At 41.1% G+C, this 21,745-nt stretch overlaps 1 long non-coding RNA gene across 5 annotated transcripts in view; it reads right to left on the bottom strand.

Moving 5' to 3' along the window:
* Positions 1–244: 244 nt before the first annotated feature.
* LOC124090626 (uncharacterized) overlaps positions 245–21,745 on the bottom strand; it is a 33,332-nt gene continuing 11,831 nt past the window's right edge. The window contains exons 4-5 of one of the 5 annotated variants that reach the window (XR_006851181.2): positions 3,194–3,302; positions 245–1,125 (exon numbers count right to left, since the gene is read on the bottom strand). This is a non-coding gene — a long non-coding RNA (uncharacterized LOC124090626). Of the gene's footprint in view, positions 3,303–21,745 lie in introns of all 5 variants that reach the window. The other 4 variants (XR_006851180.2, XR_006851182.2, XR_006851183.2 and 1 more) reach the window with 4 other exon arrangements.

The following is a 21,745-nucleotide window of genomic DNA, read 5'->3' as shown; positions in this document are numbered from 1 at the left end:
CCTCCCAAGCCCACCCACCATTTAGGACTCAGCTTCCACCCACTTCGTTTTGTGTAGCCTTTTCCATCTTGATTCTGTTCTACCAAGAATGGTTCCTTTTGTAGTTTAGAAAATTTATCTCTTTTAAAATTTACCATAATGGATACCTGCCTTCTGAACTAGAATGAGATCCTTGGAGAATAAAGCTATATATATATATATATATATATATATATATATATATATATATATATATCAAATATATATATTTGACTTTGACTTCCCTTCCTGATTGTTTTGTGTACTTTGATATCCCTTCCTGATTGTGTACCATACGCTCACACTCAGACCCTCAGTACATATCCATTAAATAAACAATTCATTCATTAATGCAACAAATGTGACTTAATAGTGTTATTGGAATAAAGTAAACTACTCTGGATGTTACCTTGAATAGTTGAGTATCAGATAGAGGATATCTTATTATTCCTTGAATCAGCTGAGATCTAGGGTAATCATAGGTCTCCTCTGACTACTACCTAACAGCTAGCTACTTACCCACATGGCTGCTTGTATCCATGGTAACTGAAATGCACAAATACAGGTTCTGAAACATAATCTCCTTGGGAAGTCAGGGTCCATATTAAAACTGTAGTTTGCAATTGTTCCCCCTCGACCGGTATTATTTTAGGCCTGTAGGGATGACGGTTTTTCATTAGGCAGCCACCTGAAACCCAGAAAGCAGATCACCAGGCAGAGGATTTGCTTACATGGTGGAGAGAGGGCTAAGGGGTACAGATTTCCCAGTCTCCAAATGTAACAAATAATTTGCCTTCTTCGCTGGAGAACTAGGTGGTAAATATTTACCATGTGAAAATAGTGTGATCATAAGAAGCAGTGAGATAACAGTAGGTTGAGGAGAATGGGTATGTTCTTCAAACTTTCTTGCAGGAAACAGGGAATCCAGTCTGAGTAGGTGGTTGTAGCTTTAAAGATGTAGTTGGCTTTAATTTTGTATCATAGGCAAAGTCCAGGCATCCCAAGAGTCTGAGTGGGCAGGGAGGCCAGAGTTGTCTGGAGGACTCAGAATAGTGATGCACCATCTATGTACCAATCAGAAAAATCAATAATCTGGACAACTGGTGGCTATAAAAGAACATATTGATTATCAGCCAGTTTGGGTTTGCTAGGGCTTCCACAACAAGGTGATATGGAACTGGGTGGCTTAAAACAATAAAAACTTATCATGTCACAATTCTGGAAGTCAGAAAGTTTGAAATCCATGTGTCATTTGGGCCATGATTCTGCTGAAACCCTGGGGAAGGATTTGTTCCAAGTTTCTCCTAGTTTCTGATAGTGGCTGGCTGCAGGCAGCATGACACCAAGCATATCCATAGTGTTCTCTTCCCCTGTACTCCTCTCTCATTGTGTGGTGATTCTTACTGTTGTTGTTAGGTAAGTGTTGATATGGCCTAAATGTCTGTGCTACTCCAGAATGTGCATAGAAATCCTAACTCCCTCACTCCTATTTTGGGAAGTAATTAGGATATATGGGTGGAGCCCTTATGAATGGGATTGGCAACCTCGTAAGGAGAGTTAGAAGAGCCTTTTCCCTGTCTTTGTGCTCCTCTGAGTGAGAAGACAAAGGGAAAGCCAGTATTTGTGAAGCAGGAAGCAGCCCATTACCAGACACCTGACCCGCTGCCAACTTGATCTTGGACTTTCCAATCTCCAGAGCTGAGAGAAATCACCCTAAGATACCATCTCACTCCAGTTAGATTGGCAGCCATTATGAAGTCAAACAACAACAAGTGCTGGCGAGGATGTGGGGAAAAGGGTACACTTGTACATTGCTGGTGGGACTGCAAATTGGTGCAGCCAATTTGGAAAGCAGTATGGAGATTTCTTGGAAAGCTGGGAATGGAGCCACCATTTGACCCAGCTATTCCCCTTCTCGGTCTATTCCCTAAAGACCTAAAAAGAGCATGCTACAGGGACACTGCTACATCGATGTTCATAGCAGCACAATTCACAATAGCGAGACTGTGGAACCAACCTAGATGCCCTTCAATAGATGAATGGATAAAAAAAAATATGGCATTTATACACAATGGAGTATTACTCTGCATTAAAAAATGACAAAATCATAGAATTTACAGGGAAATGGATGGCATTAGAGCAGATTATGCTAAGTGAAGCTAGCCAATCCCTAAAACACAAATGCCAAATGTCTTCTTTGATATAAGGAGAGTAACTAAGAACAGAGTAGGGTCGAAGAGCATGAGAAGAAGATTAATATTAAACAGGGATGAGAGGTGGGAGGGAAAGGGAGAGAGAAGGGAAATTGCATGGAAATGGAAGGAGACCCTTAGAGTTATACAAAAGTACATACAAGAGGAAGTGAGGGGAAAGGGAAAAATAATACAAGGGGGACAAATGAATGTCAGTAGAGGGGGCAGAGAGAGAAGAGGGGAGGGGAGGGGAGGGGAGGGGGGCTAGTAGAGGATAGGAAAGGCAGCAGAACACAACAGACAGTAGTATGGCAATATGTAAATCAATGGATGTGTAACTGATGTAATTCTGCAATCTGTATATGGGGTAAAAATGGGAGCTCATAACCCACTTGAATCAAAGTGTGAAATATGATATATCAAGAACTATGTAATGTTTTGAACAGCCAACAATAAAAAATTAAAAAAAATTAAAAAAAAAAAGAAAATAAATCTATTTAATATAATTCATCTCTACATAGTAAAGACTCAAGGGACAGTAGTATAATATCTTTTTAAAATAAAATTAAAACTTTATTTTCTTCAGAAAAAAAAATATCGCTATTCATTCTGTGATAATGTGTTCCAGTGGCCCAAGCTAAGATTAAAATTCACCTTTATCCAGTATGATCTCATCTTAAAAAATTCTATCTGTAACATCCCTATTCCCAAATAAAATGACATTCTGAGGTTCCTGGGTGTCAGGATTCCAACATGGACATTTTTGAGGGTATACAGCTTAGCTCTGACTGTGAACACGTTTTCTAGCGTACATGCCTAGGGCCTTACCTGCTGTAGATTCCAAGGCCTGAGTTGCTGGGTTAGTCAGAAAGCACTGGGGAGCTGGCCTGAAGCCCAGATCAATTAAAGGGGTCAAATCAGAGAGAGGTCTATGTTTTGAAGAAGTCAACTAGACAAAAAGAATGGGGAAAACCACATCTTACCTGGAATCCACAAAGCCCTGAGGGCCAGGAGGACTGTCAAGGTGACATTTGACAACTGACAAGTTGCCAAGTGCAGCTGGGTCCACAGGAGGGTTTGCTGATGGTGCTCCTGGTTTGGAAAACAGAATCAAGGAATGCACACTACAGCTTAGTGCTTGTCCTTTTGTTTTATGTTCCTTCTTCTGATGATTTTCTCCAATTATCTCAACAAATTTCAGAAAGTTATATTTGAAAATAGAAAATGTACTTATTTTTAAAGGAATGAAGAAGTAAAGCAATTGCTTTTTCAGTGACTACTCCAATTAAGGAGGATCCTAAGCAGTTGCTACACGAATCCTTACATTGCCTGTAAGAAGGTGTCTCAGCCAGTCTGGACACAAAACAATGCACTGAGCCCAGGCGGCTCATCAGCAAGAGGCATTAATTTCTTGCAGTTCTGGAGGTGGGAGGTCTGAAATCAGGATGCCAGCTTGTCTTGTTCTGGTGAAGGCCCCCTTCAGGTTTCCACTGCCGATTTCTCATTGTGTCCTTACATGGCAGAGGGAGGGCTAAGGGGTACAGAGCTCTCCAAGGCTCTTTAAAAATGGCACTGATCCCAACAAGAGGTCTATACCTTCATCACTGAATTGTCTCCAACATGCTCTACTTCCCCATACCATCCCATCGGTCAGTCAGGATTTCAACATATGACTTTTGAGGAAACACGGATATTTAGTCCAAAACAAAAAGAGATGACTTATTATCACTCTTATAAACAAAATCAGAACTCATAAAGACAGGTAAATTCTCCCAAAGTAACTGAGAATATTTTATTTGTGGCTTTTTCTATACTAAAGTTCAACAACTACATCATATTGACTCTTTAACTGATTCGTGTTCTGCTGCTTTGTTGGAGACGTGAGAGGTAATAGTTTTATGATTTCTGTAAGCCATACTAATAATATACCATAAGGAAAAAAACACAAAGGACATGAAAGCTTTTATTGAACACTAACTGTATATTTGATGCTTTTCGACTGCAAATTTTGGCAATTCTCAAAAAAAATCTGCTTTACAGTGAAGGATGAAGTTAAGATTTAGAAAATTTAGTGATGGGCTAAATATCACATTACAAAATATTAGAAATGTGGCTTGAACCATAGCCTTTTGTGAAACTTGAGATCCATCCTTTCGTTGCAGTTTCTTCCTACTTATAATTTATTAGAGGGTAAATGGAATAGAATTAGAACTATGTATTATTTTCATGTCATGTACAGATTGAATGTGTCATAAATATCTCACCAGTTCACATTTGTTATGAGAGCAATTTAAGAGTAGACTGGAGGATTTTAAGATTCTAGAATGCAGCATCTTAGCTGTGGTTTTCAGTTTATGGTAACATTAAATTTATGCTATCCATAATCAATTCTGGATCCTGTTTTGTAAAAATGTTCCAAGCTTTCCAAAGTCAAATCCTTTGATTTCAAGGTGAAAAGCATGATGTTTTATAATAATTCTCCATATCTCCTTCTAGAGGGATATCATCACGCAGAAGAGGCCTGAGGGACCCCAGAAAGCAAGTAAAAGGGTTTCCATCTTGGGACATTTGGTCCAGTCAAGTTTTAGTCTGGGTAATAAAGTCAATTCTGTTATTTGTATATTTTACATTTCATCAGCTCTGTTCATGAAGTAAGGGCCTTGCTCTGACCAGATTGTAGAGTTTTTAAAAGAAGTCTCTCTTCACTTGCTATTGCCTTCTTTAGAAAGAAATAGTGCCCTCTGGGTTGTGGTGGGTGGGAGGGAGAAAGCTCCTGGGGGTGGGAGGTTATCCAACATTTATCCCTTTATTCCAAACTGTGGTAAACTGCTAACTCAGGTTCCTAACTGTTGCCTTTACTTATTTTTTTGTCCTAAGTTCTATTTTAAATGGTAACCCATTCAGCAAGAGTATCCAGTAGCAGTAGGATTCTTTACTAGCCATTGTGCTCATAAATCCACTCCATTTCTCCAGAGGAAACATGTTACTAGTGTCCGGTATCCAGTTACCAGAGGTCCTCTGTGGTAGGTAAAGGAAGCTTTTCTGAATGTCGTCACTGAGCTAAGTGTTAAAGGATGAGCAGGTGCCCACCAGGCACTTGGGGCTGGGGGAGGGAAATCACATGCAAAATATTCAAATGGGAAATAATGTAGTTACAGAACAAGCCTATTGCTTCAATATTCCTTCCACTGAGTGCATTCTGCTTAGAAGAGTTCGGGACATTCATGAGCTTCACAGAAATGGAATCATTGAGTACGTGCTCTTTTGTTCATCACATTGTTCATTGAATACTGTGGCAGAAACATTTCTTTATGTTGTCATGTGTTGTAGTAGTTTATGCATCTAATGTGCAATATTTCAATGAGTATATCAAAATTTATTCACCTGTTTCCTTGGTATTGGAATTTTTTTCTATATTTGGGCTTCCTGAGAAGCCACCCCTTGCTGGAAGTGAATAAGATATGGGTTCAGTACTGGGAAACTGGTAGTCAGTGTCCCAATTTCATTGCCAATTCCTTTGACCTTGAAAACTATGATGTCACAGTTGATGAGGTTTATAGTCATAGTCATGCTATTACTGCCTACCTATTCAGATCACAAAGTACCAAATAATTTTTATGTCTTTAAGAAATTTAATCCAGTAAATGAGAAAACACACTTTTTTTTTTTTTTTTACCAAACATATTAGATATCTTTCTGGCACTATAAGAAAATACCTGAGATAATCAGTTTATAAAGAATAAAGACTTATTTTTGCTCAGTTTAGGGAATTTCGGTCTATGACCCACTGGTCCCATTGCTCTTGCAATCCTGTACATCATGGTTGGGGCTTGTAGTAGGGCAAAAGCACTCACCTCATGCTAGGACGTGAAAAAACTTTGAAACTTCCACTACCTCCTAGTATCACCTCACTGAGGACCAAGCCTTTAATACTCAATGAGCATTTTGGGGACACTAGAGACCAAAACCATAGCTACAAATTACAGGATAAATGGCTGTCTTTTGCTTTATTCTGCTTAAATCCTAAGAGCAGTGCTGTCAGGCCCCTCACACTTATCCCCTTCAGTTTCCTGAGGTCTGTGTGGACTTATTGTCATTGGGAGCTACACATTTTTGTCTCAGTGAACGCCTTGACTAGAGATCAGGCACTATTACAAGATCAATGCCCTAGTTACTCTGCTGCAATCAGACTTATGACTCCTAGCAAAAAAGTTTCTCCAGAATTGCTAAGAGAGAAAATGTGGCTGAATTTTTAGGTTGGATCCTGCAGCCTGGACCTTGTGATGTGAGGACAGAGGTAACCATTCCAGGTGGCCTCTGGCTAAGAAGGATGAGTCTGCAGGGACCTCTGTTCAAAGCATTTCCTGAGTTGTGTCCTCCTGGCAAAGCCCAGGAGCCTTCTTAGTTGATCCATCCATCCTCTAAAATGCTTTTCAGCCTCTTGGACAAATCGAATTCCCTGCCCACTTCCTGTAACAGCCGCTGAATGAGTCAAAGTAAACTCAGCCAGCTCTGTAGCGTGATAAGACATCTGGAGACACAAACACCAAGAGTTTATGCAAATGAAACTGCAAAAATGTTGAAGTACAAAGTGAGCTGATGTGGTATAAGAATCCAAAAGGTCATAAATTTAAACTGGGTATCTATGGAATTCATTTTAATCCAACAAATACAGACTCATTACCTATCCCACTTGACAGGGGTTAGTGGGTGGTAGGCAGGGTAGAATGAGAGGTGAATGAGACAAACCCTGCTTTCATGAAAGTCACAGCCTAGAGAAAAATGGCTGAGATCAAGTGTGGAGGTAGATGATGTGCCCAATTGCATTGGTCTGGGTTTGAAGCCAGACTGCCTGGGTTTGAAGCCCTCTTCATCACACACAGCTGAGTGACCTTGGACACATTGCACCTCCAGCTCTGTGTGATCTTATGTAAGTCTGAGCTTAATGATACTATCTACTTCATAGTGTTATTTTGAAAATTAAGCCAGGTGACTTGTCCAGAGCATTTAGCCCACACCACTTGTTAAAGTATTGCACCCACCCTAGGAATTGCTACAGAATTTTAATAGATGACAGCTATTCAGTGAGTCACAAAGCAAGGAGGAAAGTTGTGCCTGATTACAGGGTTCAGAAGAGAAATCAAGAAATAGCAATGTTTGGGAAAGAGGAGCAGGACATCAAATGATGGAAACTGGGGAGAGGCACATGTCACAGTAGTCGGCTGTGGGTGATGTCATCTCTGAGGTCACATTTCCCAGAATCTCCCAGTACCCAGCACCTGTGAATGAAGTGCAGTAAATTCATGAGTAAAAGGAGAGTCCAGAGCTGGGTAGACACGGGGGTGCTGTGAGATACCCTGGAAAGCAAATTCCACCATGGCCCTGTTCCAGGTGAGACTGAACTGGGAGGATAGGAGCAAATTGGATAGGGCTTGGAGCACAGGGCAGAGTCCCATCCTTAGGCAGTGAAATTGTTCTGCTTGTATTTCTCTTTCTTTGAATTTTGAAGGAAATTAGAAAAAAGACTCCAAGCTGTATTGCAGAGTCAGCCGAAATATTATGAACTCATCTTTCATCTTCCTGCCATCAGTTATGTGCAAATTAGACATTCTCTCCTGCCTATAAATTGCTTAATCTAAGTTTGTGCTGCAAATGACGCCAACAACTTTAAAGCTGCTCCTTGAGCTATGGATGAGTCTGATGGATTCCCTGAGGATTGTTTTCTTGAATAGGCACAGTCTGCAGAATTCAAACCTAAAATGTTTCCTGCATACAAAGGTACGACTTCCCTACTCTGAGATAACTTCCCTGTTCCCAGGTATTCAAATGTCATAAAATATATATACTTTTGTGAGGTTCTTGTGAGGTCAGCCTGTCCAAGGAAATAAGATGTTCGCTTCTCAATCTTTATTTGTCAGCCTTCAACTTTTCATACTCATGAAGGCTTTTGCAATCATTTTCCAAATATAATATATGACTTAGCCCTTGGAGCAATCATGCTTAGTGGGTTTTGTCATCATGCCCAATGAGGACCTGGGGGCTCAGGTCCCCTCACCAGCACCTCAGGCTCTCACCCTTTGCCCCATGGCCTCCAAGACTCTGGGTTTTCCTCTCAACCATTCAGAACTCTTCTGTCATTGCTGCTTATGTGTGACATAAGTCACCGTCAAGCCACACATGGTTTTCTGCTTTGATGGGGCCTCTTAGATATGCGTTCTACAACTACTCTTGACCTTAGTCTCTTTTCATTTTAAAAAATTTGTTATGAGTCCTTATCTTTGCCAGAAAAACAGCAGCAGAGAGAGTGACTTCGTGACTGACTCTTGATGTGACGATGCCCTGGCAAATCCAATTAGCAAGAGTCCAGGGCAGAGATCAAAAGACACTAGATTGTACGTGGAAGGATCAGGAGGAAGAAGTAGACAGATGCCTCAGACTCCACTAGCAAGTGTGTTCCTGCCCAGCGCTGAGCCAGGCTCAGTGTGGAGTGGACAAGAGGGAGCTCTGGAGGCCGACGCACCTGGGAGAACTGGCTCAGCTGTCCTTAAGCTACTAAAACTAGATCTTGACCTTGAGCTGAACTTTCATGCCAAGCCTAAGTCTCCTCATTGATAAAGTGGGTTCAGAAATAGTTAAGTGATGTTCACTCATTTCAGTCATTCATGAGTCACAATATTTATTGAATAGCTATGATAGAGGCATTTTTCAGGTTGCTGAAGAGTAGAAGATAAGCATGAAGAAGACATGGTTCTTATCCTATGGTCTTGGAATCCAGGGAAGAAGAAGAAGAAGACATCACGGTCCAAATAATTATGTGATCTGAAAAAGGCTGTGGGGGAATAATGTGAGGTGTTTTTAGAATGTTCTAGAATAGCCTAGGGATCAAGAAGCCCTGAAGTTGAGACTGAAAGTGTTGGGAAGATGAGCTGTCTTGCTGGGTTACTGCGAGGATCATGGATGACATTTGTGAAGTCCCTGGCACCAGGGTATAGTTGTCAATGGTGACAATGAAAACACTGATATTGCATGAGGAACTGCCCATTTTGGACACTTTGAGATGCTCCAAGAGGGGCTTCCCCAGCCTCTTTCCTAGCTGCAGCCCAAATTCCTTCCTCAGTGTCGGAACCGCCCTCTGACAGAGATTAGGGGAGAGCACTAGACCAGCTAGTGTCTCCGGGGCTGAACGAGATGATGAGTGTCTCGACCCGGCCCCTGGCACCTCACCTGGCCAAAAATCACACCGAGTCGGGAGTTGAGTCAGCTGTGATGGCACAGCAGCTCAACTTTATTATGTGGGGGGGTGACTTTTATAGCAGAGGAAAGTAGGAAGTAGAGGAGAGACGAGATGGGACCCAATAAGAAATATGCACGTCCCTGTTGCTGGGGACTTATTCTAATATCCTGCTACGTTTGTGGAAGCCATATCTCATAACTGTACAGGCACATATACGGAAGCCATTTCTCAAACTCAAATCGCCACGTACACAGAAATATCACAAGACCAGAGTCACAAGGCTGTTTCCTCACACACCCGCAGCTCTGTGGCAAGTATAGGCCCCAACACCTTAGGACAAAAAGGCTTCTTTTACAGAACTTTTTTTTTCTTTCCAGGTAATTCCCCAGAGATGTTTTCTAAGTTACTCTATGTCATGCATTACGGTTAACTTTCTGAGATTTGTTCCAATCTGTGAGTTGCTTATAATTGATATGATATCCCATCTTGAGACAAGCTTTTATTAAAGGGAAAAAGCCTAAGAATGATCCCTGAGACTGGAAATGGCACCATGCTCCCCCTCCTTACCCCACTATGAATCGGCCTCCTTATATCAGAGAAAACATTTGGCATTTGTTTTTTGGGGGGATTGGCTAACTTCACTTAGCATTATCTTCTCCAACTCCACCTATTTACCTACAAATTGTTGTTTGTCTTCATAATAGCTACCATTCTGACTGGAGTGAGATGGTATCTTAGAGTAGTTTTGATTTGCATTTCTATGATTGCTAGAGATGATGAACATTTTTTCATATATTTGTTGATTGATTGAATATCCTCTTCTGAGAAGTGTCTGCTCATGTCCTTGGCCCATTTGTTGATAAGGTTATTTGTTTTTTTTTTTTTTTTTTGGTGTTTAGCTTTTTGAGTTCTTTATATACACTAGAGATTAGTGCTCCATCTGATGTGTGAGGGTTCCGAATTTTGTTCCTGCTTGTGTCTGCTGAAATCCTGAGGTACTATCCAGGCCAGAGCCTCAGCCTGGGTCCTGTCTGCCCAACCCTGACCCACACTGACACCTAGGAATGTTTGTGCTCACAGGGGGCATCTCTTATTATTAGCAGCCATGCGGCCTTGTGAGCCAATAGATGCTTGTCCTCTTTACTGACTTTGTAAGTGAAGCCATGGTTTAGGAATTTGCTAATTAATGTTTCCTGTTGACTGATTATCCTCATCTATTATGTATACACTTGCACACCTTCAGTGTTTAAGTCCATTTAAATCCCAGATCCATAGCCACTTACCTGGTGAATGTAGATGGTGTATTTATATGCTGCTGCTACTATTGCTGGTGAAGGCTGTGAACACTAATAATTACAACTGTTGGAATCATTCTACTGTGTCTATTGATGCCTACCACACCCCAGGTCTCAGGCAGGTTCAATTTCCCCTTGCAGTGGATTAGTCCCCTACAGTGACACAGAATCCTTGGGGTCAGAGAGATCAGGTGGCATGTTCCAGGTTGCAGTGTCATAAGCAGCAGAACATGATCCAAACCCAAATCTGCCTCATTCCCAAATCCCTGCTGCTTCCACCAACATGAAGGCCAGGTAAATGATGTCTTTTCATTATTTTTGAGTATAAATTATAGCCTTTCAAAATTCTGTTTTGCTGGGAGAAGATTCAGTTTTACTTTTTCAGGAGGAGAATTCAGTGATTTATTTTATATTTATCATTTTAGATTTTTCTTATCTTTTTAGTTATTTTAGGCTGGAATGAGACTAGGTGAATTTATCTGGGGCCCCGTAAGGGAGTAACATCTTCAGGGTTAGCCTGAGCCAGGGGATCTACATGCAGATGCTTGAACACAGAAGGTAAAGTGCAGCTTTTTAAAATACCCCCTTCTTTATTAACTGCTAAGTCAAAGAAATAGAATCTGCTACACATATTGCAACGTACTTTAGAAATGGAATAGCTTTACTACAAGCCTTCCTATAGAGTCAGGTGAGGATGTGACATCCCAGAAGTTGGTTAGCCCTGACAGCAGAGAGAATCTACTGCATTGCAGAGTCAGAATAACACCCGTATGGAAAACAGCAGTCAGAGTGCTTGCCAGGGCTGTGCTGGTGGAGCTGCATTTCCAAAGCCCTCAGAGTTGCATATGCACAGCTTAATTCTCAAAGGACACCTGTTATCTTTTGAAAGGTGAGCAGAGAACAGCCCTCTCTAAGGAAAGGTTTTGAATGGAAACTGCCTGATGGTTGAGAATAAAAGGACAACATGAGTTTCTGTGTGGAGGAAACAGGATCTGGATGTGCATCAAGGAATGGCTTTAGAGAGGAACCACTCACACCTGGAAGTCATTTGGCAACAGGTGCTTGGTTGAGTAAGAGGAAAGGGTGGTAGGCACATGTACACTGGGATTTGGTAGCTATCTAAGGGCGATTCTTCCAGAAATATTTGCCATTGGGGACACTTTTCAGGTTACAGATTTTGTGTCTCAGTCCCTTACTGAAATACCAATATGATACTTGTGAAGCTTCATGCTATGGGTCAGAAGAATTGCATATCATTCCTGGGAGAGTCCCTTCTCTTGGCCTCTAACAAAGGGGTTATGGAATATCTATTGCTGTTAAACTCTAACGTGCATAGGAATCCCCTGGGAATCTCATAAAATGCATGTTCAGTAGTTCTGGGATAGGGCCTGAGAATGCATTTTCAAGAGTTCCAGGTGATATTAGTAATGCTGTTCTGGGGTCTATATTTTGGATAACATGGGATTAGATTTTATTCAAAAGCTCTTGACATTAGGAGATAAAGTGAGTTAAGAAGAGGTTAAAGGATAAGAAGAAAAGAAAATTTGTGCTTTGATCGATAGAATTCATCAATCTCAGAATTTTCAGTGTTTTAAAGCTACTTAATCTTAAACATTTATTTGATCACTGATGTTATGGGTATTCTAGAAACCAAGAACACAGTGAAGGAAAATTTTCCAAGATCCCTACTATGTGGGAGTCTAGCAGAGGGAGACAGGCAGCAGCCAAAAAAGGGTGGGGGGGAGAGAGAGAGAGAGAGAGAGAGAACATGGTATATGATAATTCAGGCCACAAGTGAGAATTTAGCTGGACTGTAAATTCCATAAGGCTATGAACTTGACTGTCTTGCCCACGTACCTATCACTCTTTCCTGGAAGAGCCATTAAAACATGATAGGTGCTCCGTAAACATTTTATTGAACACAGGAATGAGTCAGCTATGTTAAATACTATCTAAAAACAACATAAAATATGGTGATGTGATTCAAAGAGACTGGAAGAATAGAATGGGAATTTTAGGGTAGTAGACAAAGAAAGCCTCTCATAAGAGGTGGCACTTATGTACTACATGACAAAAAGGGATTGACTGTGTGCAGATTAGTTTTGTAAACAAGTGACAAGTGCAAAGGTCCCCAAAATGGATGTTCTTGGGATATTCACACTCAGCAAGGAGACCTATGTGGACAAGCTGGTGAAGACTGGCCTCAGAGACCAATGAAAAGAGATAGATCTAGGTGGGTAAACAAAAAAAGAAGAGTTAGTGGTCATGGTCAAGGATGTGGATTATCTTTTAGTTCCATGGAATATCATGATGACCTTTCATGATCTAATTAATGATATAATTCATGATGTAATTAATGTTATAAAAAGGCCAATCTGGCTGTTGTTAGAGGACATAGGAAGGCAGGACAGACAAAGCATGTCAGGAAGCTGTTCCTATTGGGAGAATATTCCAGTTGGGAGACTACTCTGGTTAGTAGGCCTTTCCCATTGGGAGTTCGTTTCAATGTGCAAGTCATTTCAGTGTGGAGATGGTTTCAGTTGAAGTGCTATCCCATCCTCAGGGCAAGAAATGATGGTGGTTCTTGGAGGGCAGTCATGGAAGTATGTGCATTCATTATATGGATCAAGATTGACCTGGTAGGATTGACTGATGAATTAGAGATGTATCAGACATGACTTGTGTGTTATTCTAAAAAAAATGTTATGTGAATTATAATTTCTCTATGGTTCATCCTTCCTGCTCACTGGATGAAACCAGGATAGAAGGGCTGAAATTCTCAGTCACTGCTCCACAAATGCACTGAACAGTAGAATCATCTGATGAATGTTAAGGAACACTAATATCAGTGTCCCATTCTTGCCAAGTCTAATTTAGTCTGATATCAGGTGCATCCATGCACTGAGAGTTTTATAAGCTTCTCAGTGAATTCTAATGTGCAGCAAAGTCAAAACTAATGCTGTTTTGATCTTGCTGTTCAAAGTATAGCCTATGGATCTGTAGTATTACCAACCCCAGAGCTTGTTAGAAATGTAGAATTTCAGCCCTCCCGTGATTCTGTCCTCCTGAATCAGAATTGACATTTTAGCATCCTTAAGTAATGCTATTTATTGTGCATCAAAGTTTGAGAATCATTTTCTAAATCATTGGCTCTTGGCTGTATGTTAGAGTCATATCAAGAGTTTTAAAAATACTGATTTCAGTTCTACCCCCAAGAGATTCTGATGTAATAGATCTGTAGTACATGTCTGGGCATCAAAAATGTAAGTACACCCCTGATGATTTGAATGTGCAGACCAATTAGAGCCAGTGTTCTATGTCTCACAACTGACTAATTAAGCTAGTGGCCTTGAGAAAGGTACTTATTTTCTTTCATAATCTCTTCTTTTTAGACAACAACCCTTGGCTCTGACACAGCAGATCAAAGAAATATTAGGTAATTAGTATATTTTCTAGCCAGTGCAACTTTGTATGGATATAATTAGGAATTTAGCCACCAAGGGGATCCCAATATTGAAAAGTAGGCTGATAAAGTAAGATAAAACCTGAGTTAATTTGCCCACAAAAGTGAAGGTGATTGGTTACTGAGTTTAAGTTCTTAGCAAGATAATCTGATTGATGATGTTGACCAGATCTTGTTTGCCACCAGAGGTAGAATCGAGATGAGACTGCAGTAGGAAATGTTGTTATGGCATATGAGATTATTTTGTGATGATTCCTGAGCTGGTCACTCCTGTGCTATTATTCTGGGAAAAGATTGTGGCCCAACAACACAGGGCTGACCACTGTCAAGATTATTAGGTTTGCTCAGCAGCAGACTGCATGTCCAGATCCCGGAGAAGTAGCAGTGATGCAAGGATTGGAGGCTGGTGAACACCTGTTTACAAATGACACCTTAAGGAATGTTGGGACCATCTTCTGAAGATGTTGTAGAAAAGGATCAATCACTTTCCATCTAGATGGTCAAGCTGAAGAAGGTGGACTTCATGGGCTCATGTCTCTGGAGATTATCATTTTCTATTCCAGACTTGAGGATTTGGGCAAACTGCAAGCTCCATAACTCCCCTGTGGAGTTATGGAAAAACAATTCACATCCATATAGACCTTTACTTATAAATCCCAATATTTCACTTGTTTTGCTTAAAAATTCTGTAAAGGTACCATTATTTCCTTCTATGGGTAAGAAAAATAATAGAGGAGGTGGCATGTTCTATGGATGGAGTGCCAAGTCGTGGCTCCTTAATTTGAATACAGGTTGTCTACCTCTAATTTCAATGTACATCTGAATTCTAAGTAATAGTCCATACTTTATCCTTTAATTACTTTGCTTGTCAATATGTTCGAGATTTTTTTTTTTTAAAAGGAGTGACTTGGAGCCAAAGGAAGCAATCTCAAATTCATCTGTGAGGGCCCAAGCCCTTAGAAATCATGCTGCAGGTTAACGTGGCCTCTGAGAATGAATGGTGGAGTGGATGGCTAATGGGGTTTCTTTGGGGGATTATAAAAATATTTAGTAATTGGGTAGGAGTGATGGTTGCACAACTTAGTGATTATACTAAGAGCCATTGAGTTGTATGTGTTTTGTGGAATGTGAATTATATATCAATAAGATATAGAATTCAATAATTGATAGAACTAAGCAGAAGATTAACAAGGAAATATAAGACATGGAAAACATTATAAACCAACTAGATGTAGTAGTTTTCTATAGAACAATCCATGCTAAAGCAGCAGAATACACATTCTTCTCAAGCACACATGGAGCATTCTCCAAGACAGACAATTCTTGGGTCACAAAAAAGTGTTCAGTAACCTGAAAAGATGTGATTATGCAGAGTACACTGTATGAACATAATGGAATAGAATTAGAAATAAATAACATGAGAAAATTTGAAAATTTCACAAATATGTGAATATTAAATACACAATTCTAGGTAGATCAAAGAAGTCACAAGGAATATTAGAAGTACTTTGAGATGAATAAAAACAAAATCTCAACAAATGTGGGGCAAAGGGAACAGAATGCTTAGAGAAAATTTTATTGCTATAAATGCATATATTAAAAACAAGTCCCCAAATAATAACTAACCTCATGTCCTAAGACTAGAAAAGTAAGAGCAAACAGAACCCCAAACAGGAACAAGGAAGGAAGTAGTAAAGGTGAAAACAGACATTGATAAAATAGAGGATGGAAAAAAAATGAGATGAAATGAAACCAAAAGTAGGTTCTTACAAATGAACAACAAAATTGACAAATGTTTAGCTAGACTATAGGGTTTTTCCACTGGGTGTCTTTTCCAAGATCCCTGAAATAAATCAAGCCATGTAGGAGTCAAGCTTCAGATAGAGTCACTTTGCTTTATGAATGAAAACTAAGACATATCCTGGTCTCAGTGGGACATGGGATTGGCTGTACCTCTGAGCCCATTCCTTATTGGTGGGGACAGGAAAGCATTTTTCTTAGGCCCAGCTACATTCTGAATCCAGGTCATACAGAGCTCAGGTGGGGCAGACAAGTAGTAGCCCATAGTCGGCTGCATTTGTTGACAATAAATTTCCAGGACTGTAGGTTGTGAAGAGTAAGTATGTCCTGTACTGTGAAAGGAAGGGTAACAAAATGACTTTCAAATCAATAGCTATGGATACAAATCCTGGCCTAGCACTTACTAGAAGATGATGTCAAAAAGTTTATTTAATTTTTCTAAGATTCAATCGTTTTATATCTAAAAGGCAGGTGATAATTTTTCTCACATAAAGTTTTGTGATGATGAAGTACAATCAAGTAAAATGTGCCTTTTCTGGTACTTACACTGAGAAGATGTTCAGTAGATGGTGGGTCTTGGTGCTCTGTTTTGCTACTGTTGTTGTTATATTATTATTCCAAGGAAATGAAAGTTCAATAGCGAATTCAATCATGCCGCAGTCTGGCTGGGCACAAAATAACCGGGCCACCACACCGCCTTGTAGATTCAAACAGCAATTCTTTATTCCTGAACTCTCACCGGCACTCTACACGCACGTTCTGGGAAAATCCACACACTCCACCGGGCTCTGCATCCCAAATACTCTCTGAATCCCGTAAGAACTCAAGGGGAACTCAAGGAGTGGGGCCCGAGGCAGCAGAATAAGCCCTATTCCCAGCAGGATCCACTTTAAACCTGGAACCGCCCTATTCTCAGCAGGATCCACACCCTAAACCTGGAACCGCCCTAAACCTGGATCCGCCCTGGTCCTTGAGCAGGGTCACCTTTCTCAAACATTCATGCAATGTCACTGCAAATGACCTGGGTCCAAGGCAAGCCCATTTCCACAATGGAGAGTCCTCCCTCTAAGCAACATTGGGTAGGCTGACAAGGAAATTGCCATGTGTCATTCCTACTTGGCTATGGCTCTCAGCACAATCAGACTTTTTTTTTTTTTTTCAGAAGCAACACCACAACAGGGAAACAATGACTTGGCTAGAAAGAGTCCAATGGGCAGTTGTTAAGATCATTCAGTCCATTAGGATTCTCCCCCCATTGCAGCTATTTGCCACTATGAAATTCCCCTTGGATCATCAAGTTTTTAAACACACTTCTCCAATATGAAGCAGAGATTTTAACAGCATAATGGAGTGATCCCAGAGCATCACTCAATTCAGCCATGCACTCTAAGAATGAAATTTTAATGTTTAAATTCCATATTTAGATCAGTTTTTCTTTATACCAAGCAAATGGTTTTCCAGTATGGTGGTGGTCAGGTTTTCCTTTGGGTTTGAACTTTCCTCCTAAATCTTGGAGCATACACTCAGCAGGCATGGTGCGCATGCCCAGTACTTGTATTTTTGTGGGGGTGAAAATAGACTAATTATTACATTAAGGACGGTTATTTTCAAGAGCTGTTGATCACTCTTTTATTACAGATGGAGAAATAAAGGTTGAGGTATCTCTCTTGTCCAAAATCAGGTGGCAGGAGTCAAGACCAAGTCTGTTTGATTCTGAGTCCCTTTCTTCTCCTGCTCTACCACTTTTGCAGCCCTGAATAGACATCTATAGATAAGACTTCTAGCAGAAAGTCAGTCTTCCAGGTAGGATATGTTTATTGAAATGAACACAATAAAAAATCATTTGCAAACATCTTTGAGGGGAGTGACCACATCTAAGGAGAAAGGAGAAGTATACACAGAGGAAATATGTCCTCACAGTACACCGTTCAGCCTGACTCTTCCTCTTCATCCTACGTGCACTCATTCACGCCTCATTCATTCAGTTCCTGAGCACGGCTGTCTATGGCATGTTTGACTCTGGGCTGTAGGGATGCAGCAGAGTATACAGATAGCAAAAGGCCACTGTGCTCATTCCTGAGGCCTTCCTTAATCTGTGATGAAGGCAATCTCTCACTCCTTTGAAGCACTACTCCACTTTCATCTAACTTCTGTGGCACCCAGTGCTCCCGGCATTGGCACATTATGAAAAGCATAAAGCTCCCCGCTCCACCTTCAGCACTCTGTGCTTCCAGAAATCTTTCCCTGTCTGCACTCCCAAATGCAGCCCTAATTTAGTTTACTATCTCTCCAAGTCCTGCAGCCCTAACACCTGCCCTTGCCTGAAACCTGAGCACAAACTATCTGACGTCAAAGGCTGCGTGAGTAATAAGCAGTGGGTTCAGTTTCTACTTGGTCTGTAGGTAGCCCCAAATCCTTGGCGCATGGCTAAATTCCTTAGACTCTCAATTTCCTCATTTGTGGGACAGGGATAAGGGCAGTACCTACCTCTTTGGGTTGTTGTCCTAATCAAATGTGAGTACGTCTAACTGTCTAACTGGACTTTCTCCTCCTCCGGGACTCTTAAGCAACACATTTTTGCTTATATAATCAGATCCAAACTAAATCTGGTCTTCAGCATTACCTCTCCCCATTTCTTTAATCCCCTTTTTTCCTTCAGCTCCCAGTCTTCAAAGTCAGTGGACTAATTGCTGTTCCTGAAATGCACCCTGAGTTCTACTTTCTTTGTTTTTGCTCAGGCTCTCCTCCCTGGCTCTGCACCACCCACTTCAGTAACCATCCAGGTTCTAACCCAGGTGGCCTCCTCACATGCTCCCAAACTCTTCCTTCTCAGGATGTTGCCCATCATCCCATCGACCTTTCCTGGAACTACTTGGGTAGATGTTTGACCATCCTCCTTGGCAGGGAGATTCTCAAGGTTAAGGACTGTGTTCATTAATGTGCTTGCTGAATAAAATGAAATCAAACACACTTTTAAAATACTCTCCATCTTTGAAAAGGCATTGTCTAACTCAGTAAAAATGAACACTTGGTTTAGGATAAACCCTTCATTCTGTTGATATAATCTATCTTCTCTTATGATTTCTAGGATAACAGAAGCCCAATGGGGCACTGGATTTTCTGATTGGTGAATTCTGTGTCACTTGTGGTCACTTTAACCATAAAACTTTTGGTGTCAGGAGCAAACATTTGAAGGTACCTTTAGTCTCTATGCCGAGTTTGATACTAACTTCTTGAGTCATACAGAGACACTTAGCTTGAACACTGCCTTGAAGAGTTTAGAGAATCCACACCTATGGTGGAGCAAAGGCAAACCTCTGAATTATTCATCACCATACACTGGAAGAAGTAAAGATGAGAGAGAAGGTCAGGAGGAAAGGGGAAGAATCAGGCCGTGGGGCCTGGGGCTTCAGCTGCATTTGTCCGTAAAGGGAAGATTAATGATCAGCTCTCTCCTGATGAAAAAGGGATTCTAGGGAAGGCTGCAAGTCGGGGCATGTGAAGATAGGTTGGAAATCATGGGGATTTATTAGTGCTTCAGCAATTCCATCTCAAGGTAGGAGATGGAGCAATCACTGATGAAAGAGAGAGTATGTGTGTGGAAATGAGGGGCAGTGGACAGGTGCTGAGTGAAACTGAATGCACGTTAGCTAGGAACATAAAGAAAGGTTAATCTATCCAAGAAACCAGCATGCACGGAAAAGCTTGTTTGGACTGAAGACTACACCAAGGCAGCTCCATTAAGAGCGGAATGATTAGAATACAGCTGCCCAGCTGTGGTTAGAGGTACTCACACTGCTCTTATCTAAACAAGACTCTTCTTAGAAGCAGGGGAGCAAAAGATTATAGTCACAACTAAATTTAGGATGCTATTAATTGAGATTTTTTTCATGTCTCATCATATGAAAAGTTAAGTCCCAACCAAAGAATGAGAAGTAGTGAATGCATCTCATTTCCAGCCATTCCTGCAGGATTTGCTGAAAGACACAGAACTAACCCAGCATCACCACCCCTGCCAAGTGCTCACCACTGACCAACACAGGGCACACAAAGAGAAAGGAAACCAGCCTTTTGAAGGATGTTACTTCCCACCAGGAGAGTGCTTCTTTTTCTATGAGCAACGGAAGGGGATGAGTTCCAAGAGAATCACTCAAAATTATGTAGAAAGCCTGTGAGATGCATGCTGCCACTGCATACCCTTCCCTGCCTGTCTTCTTTGCTGGTGACCTTGCCTATCACCCCCTGAGTAGCTTATGTTGCCAAGTAAAGAATTAGAAAAGAGACCATGAGAGTGTCAAAGAGGCTGAAGTAATGCAGCAAATTTTCTAACTTTTTTCTTTTCCTGATAAGAATATGTAAATCAGGCAGGGTCCTATCTGTCCATCATTCCTTGGTGTATGCAACATCTGAGAAACTATTACCTAGGAAACAGATAGGAGTCAGAGATTATCTGGAACTAGCCACCCCTTCTCTCCCCAGCCCACAACACACTCCAGAACTGGTAAAGGAGAAAAGAAGTTTAATTCAGATGTAGACAATACTTTACAAGTAAAGTCTGTATACCAGAATAGGACTCCCCTATACTTTAATGTGACTGAAAATCAAGTGTTCGTCGCCTTTCTGCCACTGTGACTAAATACCTGAAAAGAACAACTTAAAGGAGTAAAAATGTATTGGGGCTCATGGTTTCAGAGGTTTCAGTTCATGGGCAGCTAGCTCCATTGCTTTTAGATCTGTAGTGAGTTAGAATATCATGGGGGGAATACATAGTAAAGCAAAGTTACTCATCTCATGGTGACCAGAAAGGAGATTCAGAGATAAAGAGACTCTTGGACAAGATAAGCCCTTCAAAAACACACCTCCAGTGACCACCTATTCCAACTAGGACACACCTCTTAAAGTTTAGACCTCACAGTAGTGCCACCAGTTGGGGGCAAGCCTTCAACACATAGGTCTTTGGGGTGATGTTCCAGAGCAAAACTGGACCCCAAATGCTCATGCCCTTCTCACAGAGCAAGATGAATTTGGTCCAGCTCTAAGAGTTTCCAAACTTTTAATAGTTCTAGCATTGCTCAAAAATCCAAGTCCAAAAGTCTCCTCTGAGACTCAAGGCAAACTCTTAGCTGTGAGCTCCTGTAAAAAATTTTTTTAAAATCAACAAGTTACATACTTATAACCCACAATGGCACAGGATAAAACTCCCATTCCAAAAGGAAGAAATACGAGAATAACAAGGAAGAATCAGAACAAAGCAAATCTTGTACCTCCATGTCTGTCATTCAGGGCACATGGTGGAAAGATGAGCTCATGGAGGCTTGGGCAGCTCCTCCTGAATGGTCTTGCTGGCTGCAGCCCACATGGCTCTCCTCTTGAACTGGGTCTGGCCACTGCTTGTAGCTTACCTTGGTAGATGCTCCCTGTTTCTGGCATCTTTAAATTCTTGGGGTCTCCACTGAAGCTTTGCCTTTACTCTCATAGCTTCAAGCATCACCCTATCAGGGACTCTGGCTCTCTTATAAAATGCCTGGCCTCCTGAGCTTTCTTTAGAAATCTCAGAGGATGAATCTGTGGCCCCATAACTCTTGTGTTCTGCATTCCTGCAAAACTAGCATCATGTGATGACACCAAGATCTGCCAAATGCTTGAGCAGTAGCCTGGCTCCATTGAATCTTGGCTGCTGTGGCCTCTGAGTGCCTGGACAATTGAGCATGATGAAATGAATCCTAGGGAAACAACTTCTTAG

This window comes from Marmota monax, unplaced genomic scaffold (assembly GCF_021218885.2).
Source record: "Marmota monax isolate L192 unplaced genomic scaffold, Marmota_monax_Labrador192_F-V1.1 WCK01_AAM20220418_F8-fsc00010, whole genome shotgun sequence".
Classification (NCBI taxonomy): domain Eukaryota; kingdom Metazoa; phylum Chordata; class Mammalia; order Rodentia; family Sciuridae; genus Marmota; species Marmota monax.
The sequence above is the reverse complement of the archived record's forward strand: the minus strand, read 5'-3'. Positions and strand labels throughout refer to the sequence as shown.